Source organism: Manacus candei, unplaced genomic scaffold, assembly GCF_025592945.1.
Source record: "Manacus candei isolate 608988 ecotype Guabito, Panama unplaced genomic scaffold, ASM2559294v1 h1tg000180l, whole genome shotgun sequence".
In the NCBI taxonomy this organism is placed as follows: Eukaryota; Metazoa; Chordata; class Aves; order Passeriformes; family Pipridae; genus Manacus; species Manacus candei.
The window spans coordinates 559,527-574,024 of record NW_026138228.1 but is presented as its reverse complement, the minus strand read 5'-3'; the positions used below and the strand labels follow the sequence as shown (position 1 = coordinate 574,024).

At 51.7% G+C, this 14,498-nt stretch overlaps 1 long non-coding RNA gene across 2 annotated transcripts in view; it reads right to left on the bottom strand.

Annotated features, from left to right (window-relative positions):
- Positions 1-5,354: 5,354 nt before the first annotated feature.
- LOC127463915 (uncharacterized) overlaps positions 5,355-14,498 on the bottom strand; it is a 31,399-nt gene continuing 22,255 nt past the window's right edge. For both annotated transcript variants that reach the window (XR_007901078.1, XR_007901077.1), the window contains exon 3: positions 5,355-6,032. This is a non-coding gene — a long non-coding RNA (uncharacterized LOC127463915). The remainder of the gene's footprint in view (positions 6,033-14,498) is intronic.

Sequence of the window (14,498 nt, the reverse complement as noted above, 5' to 3'; positions counted from 1 at the left end):
CCTTTTTTCCTCTAAGCACCAGGAACCAACCTGGGCAGACAAAGCAGCACAGCTCAGACAACCAAGGAAAATGCAAAGCCCAGCTCAGATCCAGCAAGTGGAGCCTTTTCTTCCCCTCCTCCAGGGCCAGCAGCTCCATCCCCTGAGTTCAAGTTCACGTTCAGGGAGGGATTCCCAGAAGCCAAGTATGTGTGTGTGTGTGAGCAAACACATCCTCACTCCTGTGATTTTAACTTCCAGATCTGAACAAAAACAAGTCAACAACACCCAAAATTCCCCCCTTAAAAAAAAAAATTCAAGCAAGAACAGACTGTTCTGTCACGGTATCCGAAGTCCCCAAGGGCCAGCAGGGAAGGAATCCAGTTTTCCCCCTGTGCTTCCTGCTCCCAGCTGTGCATCCCAGCTACAAAGCTTGTTATCCAGCACACTGGGACCTCTGACACTCCAGCCTTGCATCTGCTTTCCACAGGTCTCCTTTTGGCCTTTAACCTGTGCACTGTCTCTGCACCTTTGATCAGGCATCTGGGGAGGGTTAAGGACAATTTATGTCCTCTGGTTGTGTTCCAGTGCTGAGCAGATGGAGACTAAGAAATGTCAACACATGGAGAAGGGAGGGGATTGGGATCCAAAGCCTGAATTCTCCTCCCAGTTGTGAACCCAGATGGGAATGAGACACCTTTTCTCAGTCTCTTTTCCTATGGAGGTGAATGCAGTCCCAGGATCATGGACCAGGTGTATGTGAGAGAGTTATGTCTTACAGTGCTCTGAGATCTTCATAAAAGATAATTTCACATCAAGCCAAAATTATTTTCTTTTCCTCTTTTCCTACTAATTAGATAATAGGAAAAGGTTCTTCCCCCAGAGGCTGGTTGGGCACTGCCCAGGCTCCCCAGGGCAGTGGGCACAGCCCCAAGGCTGCCAGAGCTGCAGGAGGGTTTGGACAACGCTCTGAGGGCCAGGGTGGGATTGTTGGGGTGTCTGTGCAGGGCCAAGAGTTGGATGGATGATCCTTGGGGGTCCCTTCAGCTCAGAATATTCTGTGATTCTACATTTAGGTGTCTGCTCCATGAAATATCATCCCTCAAACTTCTGCTTTGCTTCTATTCTCCCAATACTTTTCCAGCCCCTGCCCTGAACTTTGTTACCTTGGAAGAGCCATAATTTATCAGCACACCTGCCAACCTCCAACCCTGCAGGGAGACCCTGGGCTCTACATTAACATGAGCAACATAAGGCAGGGGGAAAAAAGGAGGATAGAGACAAATAAACCAAATAAAGAGAGAAATAAACCAAGTAAACAGTCGAAAAGTATCCAGATTTATCCTGAAAGCTGTTTCAGTAATGTGTAGGTACTTAATTGCTGGCAAATAATTGCTGTCCTCTGTCAAGGACACACACCTGCCCTTCTCCCAGGTTACCAATGCTCTGCTCTGCAGCAGCTCCAGGGTCAGGTGTTCAGCCCCTTCCCTGCCCATCAATCAGCATTGTGATAATCAGATAATTGCAGACCACAAATAACCATCTAAGCTGGTTTCCAGGAAAGTTTTGCACAGATTAAAAAGGGCATAACAGCTCCTCAATTAGAGGCCAGCAGGGATTTGTGAGCTCTCACACCGTTCCTGCCCCTTCAGGCCTCTGCAGCCCGAGGATCTGTGGAGTCCCCATCCCTGGAAGGGTTCAGAAAATGTGTGGATGTGGCACTCGAGGACATGGTCTAGTGGTGAACATGGTGGTGTTAATCTTAGGGGGCTTTTCCAACCCTGATGATTCTGTGATTCACCTGGAGTGGGGGAAGGAGTCCAGGCTCTGCCTGAGAGCCCCCACTCTGTTCAGCTCAGGGGCTGCAGGGACATCTCAGCAAACCATGGACCTGCCTCAGAGCCCTGAGGAGAATATTGGGGCAGTTTGGGGGGACACAAAATAAGGAAGATCTGAAGTCATCAGAGAGTGTCCAAAGGAGGGCAAAGAGATGGGGAAGGGCCTGGATTTGAAGGCGTGTGAGGACACTGAGGGCACTTGGGGTGTTCAGCTGGAGCAGAGGAGACTGAGGGGAGACCTCAGTGCAGTTCCAATTCCTGGGCAGGGGCAGAGGAGGGGCAGGGACTGAGCTCTGCTCTGGGGGAGCAGGGACAGCAGCCAGGGAACGGCTGGAGCTGTGTCAGGGCAGGCTCAGGGTGGATCTCAGGCAAAGGTTCTTCCCCCAGAGGCTGGTTGGGCACTGCCCAGGCTCCCCAGGGCAGTGGGCACAGCCCCAAGGCTGCCAGAGCTGCAGGAGGGTTTGGCTGATCCTCTGGGGCACAGGGGGTGACTCTTGGGGATGGGCCTGTGCAGGGCTGAGGGTTGGACTGGATGGTCCTTGGGGGTCCCTTCCAGCTCAGCACATTCTGGGATTCTGTGCTCCCCCCCCAGCACTGTGGGATGCCCAGGGCAGCCCCAGCAGGAGCCTGGGAACACTCCCAGGACACTCAGGGTGTCTGCAGGGAGCAGTCAGGGCTGACAGAGCATTTGGGGAACTTGCAATGCAAAGTATTTCCTAACCCTTGTTCATCTGCAGTCCCAGTGCACAGATCTCCAAATACAGAGCTGGGCAACCACCAGCCCAGCCCTGACCCAGCAACCTCACTGCTGCAGGGGGGATGGGATGGGATGGGATGGGATGGGATGGGATGGGATGGGATGGGATGGGATGGGATGAGATGGGAGGGCAGGGAGGAGTCAGGCCAGCTGAGAGTCTGGCAAGGGTATTTTATCAAAAAAATCACTGCATTTCATCACAAAATCACTTTTTACTCCATCACAAAATCTCTTTGCATTTCACTGAAACCAACCACAACCAAGGGATATAAAAGAACAATTATATCAAAAACACCCCTGTATTTGATAGAGATCCTTTTCCCCTTCTTCCTGCCCTCCCCCTGCTGTCAGCACTCCACCTTCACCCAAACCCTCCCAGGAGAAACAAACCTCAGCTCTTTGCCTTCCAGTCTCAGCTGCAAACACCACAACCATCCAAATACCCCGAGACCACCGACTGGATTAACCCAGATCACACAAATATTCCAGAGTCTGCCCTGGTGCACATTCATCTTCCCCTGGATAACGTGGAGCTCCAGCCCAGCCCAGCCCATGTCTAATCAGCAATGTCTGCTTTGAAAGTCCTGAGCTGCCCCTCACTCCACACCAGGCACCGTTTGCTGCTCTTCTCTTTTACCTCCTTTACCTCCTTTTCTCTTTTTTTTTTTTTTCTTTTTAAACACTGTGACTCTTCAAAGAGAATTTTCCACACTTTGGACACCTGCTGTGTTTAAAGGCTTGGGAAGCCTTTTTAATTTGAAAAAGGCCCACTGAAAACAGAAACACTTGAAAGAAAAAGCACTCAGGAAATATTAATACGAAAGAGGTGGGATCCATGTGTGTTCCTTTGAAAAGTTCTAATATCTGAAAGCTCAGACATACCTTGATAGACACCAGAAGGTCAGCCAGGATGTGTGACACCACAGTTCTGTTGGTCACAGGTCCTTTTTTCCTTTCTTTTTAAAGAACTACACAGTGGTTTGAACTCAGAGACTCCTCACAGTCTATATTTGACTGTCACATTTTGAACAACTGATTATGCAGCCTCCAAATATGCAAGGATGTGTTTAATTATCTGAAATTACAGGGTGGGGGGTTGCATTTTTTTGACACATAGCTGGAAGTTTTCTGTTTTGAAAGATCTAAAGCCAGTTTATGGTGTAAGAGGAGTCAGGACCAGGCTGGTGCCAGGGAAGACACTGTGGAGGGACACAAGTATTTGTGAAAAAAAAACTTCACAGAAATACTTGCTTCCAAATTAAGTCTCTAAATCTAAAAGAAAACCATCCACCTCAAAGCATGGGATGCACCATTTATGCTCATCTGGAAGAGTTTTGAGTTAAAAATGCAAAATCCTGTGGCCATCTGGAACTGGGTCAAGTGAGGTGCCCCCACAGGAGACAGTGGCCAGACCCTTGGGATCCCAGCAAGGATTCTGGATAATGTTTAACTCCAATTACTAAATAAAAAAAACCCCAGATCTTCTCTGTGGCTCTTCTCCTGGGCAGGTCATCCCCAATTTGGGAGTTTTGCTGCTGACACAAGACTGTTCCCCTGAACTTTGGAGGTGCCAGGATTTCTCCTGCTCAAGGCCCAGCCCAAACCCAGCACTGCTCGAGGGGACAGAGCCCAGGGACAGCCCCGGGGCTGCTCCACCCTAAGGTGGGACCTGTCTGGGGAAGAACTGGGGGAGGAGGTAGAAGGGGTGCTAAAAATGAAAATTCAGTCATTCACAACTTCCCCCTGGGTTCCAAATGCTGTCCCTGTGAACAGGTCATAGGTAAGGCTGGATATGGGGCAGGAATTGTTGGCTGTGAGGGTGGGGAGGCCCTGGCACAGGTTGCTCAGAGAAGCTGTGGCTGCTCCTGGATCCCTGGAAGTGTCCAAGGCCAGGTTGGAGCAACCTGGGCTGGTGGAAGGTGTCCCTGCCCATGGCAGGGGTGGAACTGGATGGTCTTCAGGGTCCCTTCCACCCCAACCCATTCCATGTCCTTGCCCATCTCTGGCAGCTCCAGCTCTGTCCCACCAGCAGCACGGGGGGGTCTCAGACCCTCAGCAGCTCCAGCCCAGAGGCAGCTGCAAGACTTGGGGTTCAACTGTCAGTTGAATGGATTTAAACTGCCAGGGAGTGGGTTTAGATGGGATGTTGGGAAGGGATTCTCCCCTGGGAGGGTGGGGAGGGGCTGGGATGGAATTGCCAGAGAAGCTGTGGCTGCCCCATCCCTGGGAGTGTCCAAGGCCAGGTTGGATGGGACTTGGAGCAACCTGGGCTGGTGGAAGGTGTCCCTGCCCATGGCAGGGGGTGGAACAGGATGACCTTTGAAGCCCCTTCCAACCCAAACCATTCTGGGATTCTCTGCAGGACTTTCAAAGCTGAAACACTTCTGTAACTCAAGTATCTCCTCACTGTCTTTCTCTTGCATTTACCCCCTGAAATGCTGCTCCCAACAACATGTCAACAGTTCCTTAATGTTGCTGAAACCACAAATTCACACCAGTGATTTCCTCCAACCCCTCCAGTGTCCTCCAGCCCAACACAACCCCCCCTGCCTGGTGGGGCTGCCCCGCAGGAACAATGAAGGATTCCTGCTCAGCAAAGGGCAAATCCCACATGTCCCAGTGCCTCAAAAAGCCACAATCACTCCCATTGTCATCAGGAAGCACGACATGCCTTCGGCTTCCGAAATCCTGCCGCGCTCTTTGTGTCCCATCCCAGCAGCTCCGAGACAATAAATAATGACAACACACAGCACTGACATAACACTTCTATTCTTGGAGCACAGAACGCTTCATGAATGCACACAAACATAATTAATTCAATTTTCCAAGTGTGGAAACTGCCTGGAGAGATTCGGTTGTTTTTTTCCTGAAGTCCTACGGGGAGTGAAGTGGTGGAAAGTGGTTCCTTTAACCCTGTCCCGTGGTGGGTTTGGGTGCAGAACAGCCAAGAGTGGAGCTCCCTGCTCAGTTGGGGCTGGCTGGGGACAAGGTGTGAAAGCTTCTCTCTCTCCCATGTTTTGTTTGTCAGTTTGGATGCAGCCAAGGCCGGCAGTGGATGTGGTTTGAAGGCTCCTGTGGGAGCCTTCAACACTTCTCTGAGCCATCCTCCCAAAACAAACCCACCCAGTGGAGCTGCAGGGGCTGTTTCCTCCCCAGGAGCCCAGACAACATTCACTTGAGGGAAATAAAGATGAGGAAAGGTCCAGGAGAAGTTTTCTGCCGGGTTCCACACCCAGAGCTCACTCCCTGACCAAAAACCAATCCTGAGCTCCAAGCAGGATCCCAAAGCAACAGCCCAACAACCAGGTTAAAAATTGCTGACTTTTAATGTCTCCAGGAGCACACTCAGATGAGAAAAGTGATGGACTAAGTTAAGGCTTCAGCTCCTGGATCCTTTGGGTTCAGCAGCCTCTGTGCAGCTCAGCTCCCCCATCTCCAAGTGGAACAGAATAAACCACCTAGAGGGATACACAGGATTAAAGACCAAATAATATTCCCAAAATAAATGGGGATGTGTGATTTCTGGCAGTGGGGACAGAGGGTGTTTTCTTCTTTCTTCACGAGAAACATGTAGGTCAGGAAAACTCACTGTGCCCAGTGCTGTGAGTGGATTTACCAGATATATCCTGGGCAATTATTAACCTGACTGTTAATTCAAGGAGAATATGTAACATTTCCCACACATCACCACGGAACAGGTATCAGTGCATTGCCCTGGCAGGAAAACCCATGGCAATTTAAGCAAGCACAGAAAATGCCTGTATGGCAGAGAAAATAACAACCAAAAATCACAACAGTGTGCACACAGGGGGGGATAAAGTGAGGTCTGCAAGGCAAGACACAGTTTAAATTAACAATACAGAGCTGAGGAAGGATCTCCAGTGGCTGAGTGAGCAGCCTGGTGAGAGGCTTCCATAATAGGGGCTGCACAATTTAGTTTGAAGCCAATAAAGGAAAACAAATCTGCTGCTCAAATAAACCAGAACACATTTATACACTTAGAGCAGCAGCTGGGAAAGTTGGAGCTGAATACTGGGGACATCAATAGGCAAAACCAGCAAAAACAACAGGCAAAACCAGGTAAAAGCAGCCCCATTTCCCATCATTTGGCCTCCCCATGTTGGATGTGAAGATGAGGAGCCAGAGGTGTCACCCCGTGGCACCCCCGGGCTCTGTCCTGGCTGTGTGACAAGGACAATGTCACAGTGCCACTGAGCTCCTCACAGCCCACACAGGGCCAGGGCTGGAGCTGCAGCACAGGGGCTGCTCCCACTGGGAGGCACAGGAGCAAGGATCACAGAATGTCCTGAGCTGGGAGGGACCCACAAGGACCATCCAGTTCAACCCTGCACAGACACCCCAACAATCCCACCCTGTCCCTCAGAGCATTGTCCAAACCCTCCTGCAGCTCTGGCAGCCTTGGGGCTGTGCCCACTGCCCTGGGGAGCCTGGGCAGTGCCAACCACCCTCTGGGGGAGGAACCTTTTCCTGGGATCCACCCTGAGCCTGCCCTGACGTGGCAGAACAGGAGCTGACCTTGGGGAGCTGCCCCAGGTGATCCAGCTCTGGAGCTGGACACCTTCCCATGCAAGTGGGGGCCTCAGCACATCCATGGGACCGAGTGGGAAAAGCAGGGATGCAGCAGGGATTACAGGGGTCGCTGGCCCAGGTTGCCCAGAGAAGCTGTGGCTGCCCCTGGATCCCTGGAAGTGTCCAAGGCCAGGTTGGAGCAACCTGGGCTGGTGGAAGGTGTCCCTGCCCATGGCAGGGGGTGGAATGGGATGAGCTTTAAGGTCCCTTCCAACCCAACCCACTCTGGGGTTCTGTGGCTCTGTGTCCCACCCACACCTGTGATTCTGCAGCAGAGCAGAGAATGGGAACAGGGTGATGTCCCTTTGCAGAGTGACCTGCAGGACACCTCCAAACTCCCTGTTGCATCAACTGCAGCTTTTTGCCTCATCCTGCTTTGCTTTCAGACAGTGAGAAAGGCAGCATTTCTGACTTCTCCAATCCATGTGGGAGGAGACACCTGATTCAAATGAACCCAGCACTCCAAAAGGCCTTTTCCCCTCCGTACCCCTTGAGGAAGAAACTCCTGTCAGGGATATGTCAGGGGCACTGCTGGGGATTCACGGTATTTCTGCAAGCAGGAGATGCCTGGATTCAGTAAAGGACAAGTCCTTCCAAACTGTTTCCTCTCCACCCAGCTCCATTTCAAGCCCCACCTGTTGGACCCAGAGCCAGCTGTTCCTCGAGCTGGGATTTCTGCAGACTTTGTGGCTTTTTCACAGCAGAGAATTTGGGATAAACAGCATATAAATGGCTGCTCTCAGAAGGCCTGTGACTGAAGAGTTCATGGCTTTTCACCTTTTCCCCATCTGCCACAAAAGGAGGGTGGAAAGAGAGAGAGCTCAGAATAGCAGCTATTCATCAGCAGCCTCTGAATCCCACTGGAAAGGAAAAGTGAGAGGCCACAGCCTGGCAGTCCCTGAGAGCTGAGAGTGGGAATGCTGTCCAGGGTTGCAGCACCACCAGAGAGGTTCTTTGTCTGCAGGTTGGTCTCAAGGCCAGGCAGGATGCTCTGAGTGCTGCCAAAGGGCACCTGCTGATGGCTGTGCTCCCCTCCCAGGCCTTGAAAATTCGGTGTGGAAATGCAAGATGGCAGATGAGACAATGCCAGGGGTGTCTGCAGGGAGGATTGTTGGATTTTCTTTTTTAATCTTCAGGAAAAAAATAGGCTGGTTGGGCACTGCCCAGGCTCCCCAGGGCAGTGGGCACAGCCCCAAGGCTGCCAGAGCTCCAGGAGGGTTTGGCTGAGCACATTCTGTGGAAGGCTTTGCATTCTCTTTTGGCAAGGAATTGTTCTTGTTGTCCACCAAGACACATAAAAGTTCTCCCACCAACTTGGACACAAACCCCCAAACCAAGTAATTTAAACTCTTGGAATCCCTGAATCTCCTGAGTTGGAGGGACCCCCAAGGATCATGGAGTCCAACCCTCAGCCCTGCACAGGCCCAGCCCCAAGAGTCCCCCCCTGTGCCCCAGAGGATCAGCCAAACCCTCCTGCAGCTCTGGCAGCCTTGGGGCTGTGCCCACTGCCCTGGGGAGCCTGGGCAGTGCCCAACCAGCCTCTGGGGGAAGAACCTTTGCCTGAGATCCACCCTGAGCCTGCCCTGACACAGCTCCAGCCGTTCCCTGGCTGCTGTCCCTGCTCCCCCAGAGCAGAGACTGGAGTTTTCCCTCAGGAAGAAGGTTCCCCTCAGCTATAAAGTGATTTCTGTTGGAGCACAGAGTGAAGCTCATGTGCAAAGACTCGCTTTTATACTCAGAAACTTCCAGTGAAGGAGACAAGAAAACTCTTGAAGACACCTTAAAAACAATCCCCACCATAAGCAAGTCCAGCAGTTTGAAGATAATGAAAACATCAGGGTTGCAGCACCACTAAATGTTTTAAAGAAAAAGATGTTGTTCAATGGGTCACGAACCCCATTTCTATGTTGTCATTCCTCTTGTCAAAATAGGCTTTATCTTGCACTATTTCATTAACACATTGAAATAACACAACTTGTAATTTATAGACCAGGCAACCTGCTGGGATTTCAGGGCGTTACAACAGCAAATAATTTCAACAATATCCAAGGCTGCTGCATCTCTAAATCCACCCTGGTCCTGTCCATCTCACCACTGCTCTTAGTTAATCTGAACTAATGATGGCAATCCTGATTTCAGGCAAGATAAAAGTCTTGTTGTTGGATGGAATGGGAGGAACTTCTTAGGGATTTTCTCTTCCTCTGTCCCCTGTCTCTCCTCCAGTCCCAGACTGCACTGACAGGACACAGCATTCAGCCTGAGTGACACTTCATTGGCACCTTTCCCTCCAAACATCCCACATGTTTTCGTGGAGCAAAACTGCTCCAGAGTGACAGAAATGCCTCTGAAAGGAAGGCCCAGCTGAACCTGAGCAATCAGCTCATCAGCAGCCTCTCCCCCAGCTGTTCCTTTCCAAGGTGTGCAACTTTTCAGGAGACACTAAAAATAAACCTGGAGCAGGAAAGTAAATCACCAAGGTGAGAAGAGCACTGACTCAACTCCTGCAGTACCTGAATCCTGAGGAGATTCAGAGTGCACAGAGATCCCCAGGCAGGTGGGAAAGCAGGAATTACACAGCAGGCAGAGGTATCCTCATAAAAACAGGCTGGATCCTGCAAACCCAGACACCTCAGGTAACACTGACATCACTCTTTATGCAAAATCCAAGAGATTAACTCGAGCTTGTCGTGACAACCCCCCTGCCCAGAGAAGTCAGTACATAAATTCAAGGTATTTACTGCATTTGTTCTTTAAATGATGTGCTTTGATCTCCACCCTGATAACCAGGGAGTAATTGAGGCTGGCCTAAAGCACCCTGGCAGCTCTTGTGCAGCACAGGGAGCCAGCACTGGGGTGTACTGGGCATGCCTGCATCCCCTGGTGCTGCTGGAGAACATAACACGACTCTGAGGTTGGGAAGTCCAGAAGGAACACACTCCAGCCCCCAGCTTCTCGGCTCCAGCACTCCCAAACCCCACAAGTGCTGCATCTTTTCTCATTTTTCACAAAAAGCAACTCTCAGTCAATTATAATTATTTGTTACAATGCAGCTGGTTAAACTGCAGAGAAGCTGAGCTCAGCCTTTGACTCAGGACTGAAAGGGAGTTTACCAGGACTTAAATGAGATGATAAAAAAGAGGGAGAGAGACTTTTTACAGTGATAGGACAGGGGGGAATGGTTTTAAACTGAAAGAGGCGAGATTTAGATTGGATATTGGGAAGGAATTCCTTCCTGTGAGGGTGGGGAGGCCCTGGCACAGGTTGCCCAGAGAAGCTGTGGCTGCCCCTGGATCCCTGGAAGTGTCCAAGGCCAGGTTGGATGGGGCTTGGAGCAACCTGGGCTAGTGGAAGGTGTCCCTGCCCATGGCAGGGGTGGAATGAGATGGTTTTTTAGGTCCCTTTCAACCCAAACCAGTCTGGGGTTCTCTGATCATCCAGCAACAGGGATGGCACAGAGGGGACACATCTCTGCAGACACCCCAGGATCAGCTGGGACAGGAACATCTCCATGGTTGGCTGGAAGAGCAACGTGGGTTTGGCCTGTCCAGCAGGGACATGCTCCTGGAGGTCAGGACTGGAATTCAAAATAGGAGCTGGAGGAGAACTCAGTGTTATTCCCAAGGTAAAAAAACTAAATAGGCACCAAATTCCAAGTCTAAAGCACTGAAAGCTCAGCTCTTCCACCTCTCCAGGGCCTCCATGCCTGGGACAGAGAAGGCTTAAACCACTCCTGGGCTTTGCAAAGTTTTGGGGGTAAGCAAAAAACTGAGCACAGCTCCCCCAACCAGCAGTCCCAGCTCCCACCCAGCCAGGAGGAAGGTCTCAAATTAGGGGCATCCATAGCTTGAAATAAAGAAATGGCCCCATGGCATCATTGAGCAGTTCATGGTCAGCATGTCATGAACTGTGACCAGGACTGACAGGCACAGCTTGGTCCTTGCAGCCAGGGGGAAGGAAGCAAAATCCCCACAGCTCTTTGCTGCAGTTCAAAGCCAAACTCCACAATGAAGCTCCTGATTAAGTGCATCTCTGTGGAAAAGCAGCTCCCCAAACAATGGAACAGCAGCTATGGGGCTTTGTGGCCCCAAGATACTCCCACTTCACTCCCTGGTCTGAGTTCCCACAGGCTGGAAAGTCATCCCTAATTTAATGTACTTTTGGACATTTATACAGTGGATTTGGCAAATCCCAAATTCAGCTCCATCATTATAAATTCACTGCTGTGTTCACGCTGGACTGGGAACCCCAAGACAAGGCTGTCCCTCATTAGGATGATGTAGAGGGGCCCTTAATCTCCTCTTGGTGAGGAAATGGCTCTGTTCTCCTCGCTGTAATCACTGGGAGTCACATTTACCCTCCCTGGAATTCATCTTCCTGGCCACAGGAACCAGGATTTCGTACAACAGCAGCTGAGATTCTCCAGTGTTTCCTCTCCCACCCCCATCCTCCCTTCCACTCCTGAAGGCACCTGATGTGCTGTCCCAGTATCTCCTCAGGGATATCCTGGGATATTGTTCCAATATCAACATAACAGAGGAGCTCAGCTCAAAACTGATCTCTGGAGGCTTCCCCTCCTTGCTGATTCTCCAGGAGCTCATTCCTGCTCTCCTTGGGGTGTAATTGTCCATGGGACAGTGTCAGACACTTCCAGGGATCTGCAGAGTCCACACACGAAGTGCTCTCCTTCTCTGAACAATCAGCTCTCTCAGTGAGCAATTGGGATAACCTGGTTTTATCTCATCTTTAATTATGTCATAAAATAATAATGGAATAGATAGCACTTAGATTTCACCTCAGCAGTGAACTGTGATGCAGTTTGGGTGGCTCTGCTGGAGGGCTGAAGAAACCAATGAACAGAGGATAAAAATTAAAACTTCAAACGTGTCCTGTAGTCACCTTTTCCTTGCAGCTTAATGTCCAAATCCAAATTTTGGGGGAAAAGACAGGCAATGAAGAAGATTAGAAGCAATACATCCGTGCAAGGGGCAGGTGACAGTGGGATTTCTCACATCCCATATTAAAACTGTGCAGGAAATTCAGGAAGGGCAGCATCCCTTGTGCTTTCAGTGCAGTTTGAAGCCTGGAATCCAGGAAATCTCACGTTACACGGATGTCTAGCAACCCAACCTCGTGGAACACCGTGGGAGCTGGAGCTGAGCCTGAATTCCTGCTCTGCTGCCAGCTGATATTACACCCTGGGGTCAGACCTGGTCAGACCTCAGAGGGCACCGGTGCTGCAGCCTCAGCTCGACACTGGGGGATAAGATGATGCTCCTGCATCCCTCCAGTTGCATCCAATACTATTTTAAGGCTCTGTGCAGGAGGAGGATCCCAGGCTCGTGTAACACGTGGGTAAGAAGCTATTTAGGAGTCCAGACACTAAGAGGAAAAATACAGCACCAAACTCCAGCTTGGGCCATGCCCAGCACCTCCTGAGAGCCTCCAGCAGCAGCTCACAGCAGCAGGAACCAGCACGTTGGGAGAGGACAGGGAGCGCTGCCCAAAGAGGGGATCTCTTCCAGCTGGCTGCAGAAACCACCCTGCTCAGGTCCTCAGTGCTGCCAGTAGTTCACCCACCTCCTCTAGAAAGAAATGAGTCTGCAAACCATGGAAGATCCAAACAAAAAGATTTCATGTGAGAAAACATCTGGGTCTTGTGATGGCACCTCCCACGGGGATGCTGAGGGTGATGCTGAACCCAGAGGTCTCCAGGGTGGAGTTACCCCAGCCATGGGGACCCCCTGGGTGTGGATCCAAACCCCACAGCTGCCTCCACACCTCAGGGACCATCCTTGGAGACCTTGGCTTGGCCTTGTCTGGGGTGAAGTGTGAGGAGATGGACAAGAAGGTGCTGGGCTGGAAAGGATGGGCTGAAAGGCATTAGAGGGTGTCCAGAGGAGGGACAGGAAGGTGGTGAAGGGTCTGGAGGGGCCCTGAGGAGTAGCTGAGGGCACTTGGTGTGTGCAGCTGGAGCAGAGCAGGCTGAGGGCAGAGCTCAGGGGGGGCTGCAGCTCCTCCCCAGGGGCAGCTCCGATCTCTGCTCTGGGGGAGCAGGGACAGCACCCAGGGAACGGCTGGAGCTGTGTCAGGGCAGGCTCAGGGTGGATCTCAGGCAAAGGTTCTTCCCCCAGAGGCTGGTTGGGCACTGCCCAGGCTCCCCAGGGCAGTGGGCACAGCCCCAAGGCTGCCAGAGCTGCAGGAGGGTTTGGACAACGCTCTGAGGGCCAGGGTGGGATTGTTGGGGTGTCTGTGCAGGGCCAGGGGTTGGATGGATGATCCTTGGGGGTCTTTCCAGCTCAGGATATTCTGTGATTCTCCTATTCTATGGAACAAAACCACATCAGCCCAGAGCACTGCCATCACACCCGGGGGATGCTGCTGCCCACAGTCCCCTGGGCTGAGGTCACTGCAGTCCTGCTGCAGGGTTTGTTCTGCTGGGCTCACAGAGCTGTCTGGGCAAGGCAGGAGCTTGATCTGCCCTGCAGATCCCTCTCTGTGCTTTCTGAGGATTCCTGCTATTAGCAAGAGCAGTGCAGAGATGTTTTCACAAGGCAAGGAGAGCACATGATTAAAAGAAGCAAAAGCCTCTGATCTCTGAGCACAGCCTTTGGCATTGAGGGTCCTACAAATTATTCAGCACTGAGTCCCCAGGAGCACAGAGAGCTACTTGTCACCTCCTCAGGGCTCTGAGGGCACTGCATGGATTGAGGAGATCAAGATGTCAGTGTGGTCTGGAAACAAATACAGCTGTTAGGGACATGAACATCTCCATGGGAAGGGGGGCAGTGATACCTCCAGTGCAGAATGTTGCACTGGCTTGGGCTGCACCTCCACACAGTGCCCCAGGATCACACAGAGCCCCAGGATCACACAGAGCCCCAGGATCACACAGAGCCCCAGGATCACAGAGCCCCCAGGGTCACACAGAGCCCCAGGGTCACACAGAGCCCCAGGGTCACACCCTGCCCCAGGATCACACAGTGCCCCAGGATCACAAAGTGCCCCAGGATCACACCCTGCCCCAGGATCACACCCTGCCCCAGGATCACACCCTGCCCCAGGATCACACAGTGCCCCAGGATCACACAGTGCCCCAGGATCACACCCTGCCCCAGGATCACACCCTGCCCCAGGATCACACAGAGCCCCAGGATCACACAGTGCCCCAGGATCACCCCCTGCCCAGACACCCGGGAACGTGGAATCATGGAATCATGGAAACAGGGAGGGTGGGAAAGAACTCTGAGATCATCGAGTGCCTGCAAGTCTCTACCAAGAAGGTAAAAGGATCAGAATTAATCACTGTTGGGATGAAGTGCAAATAGGAGTCAAGG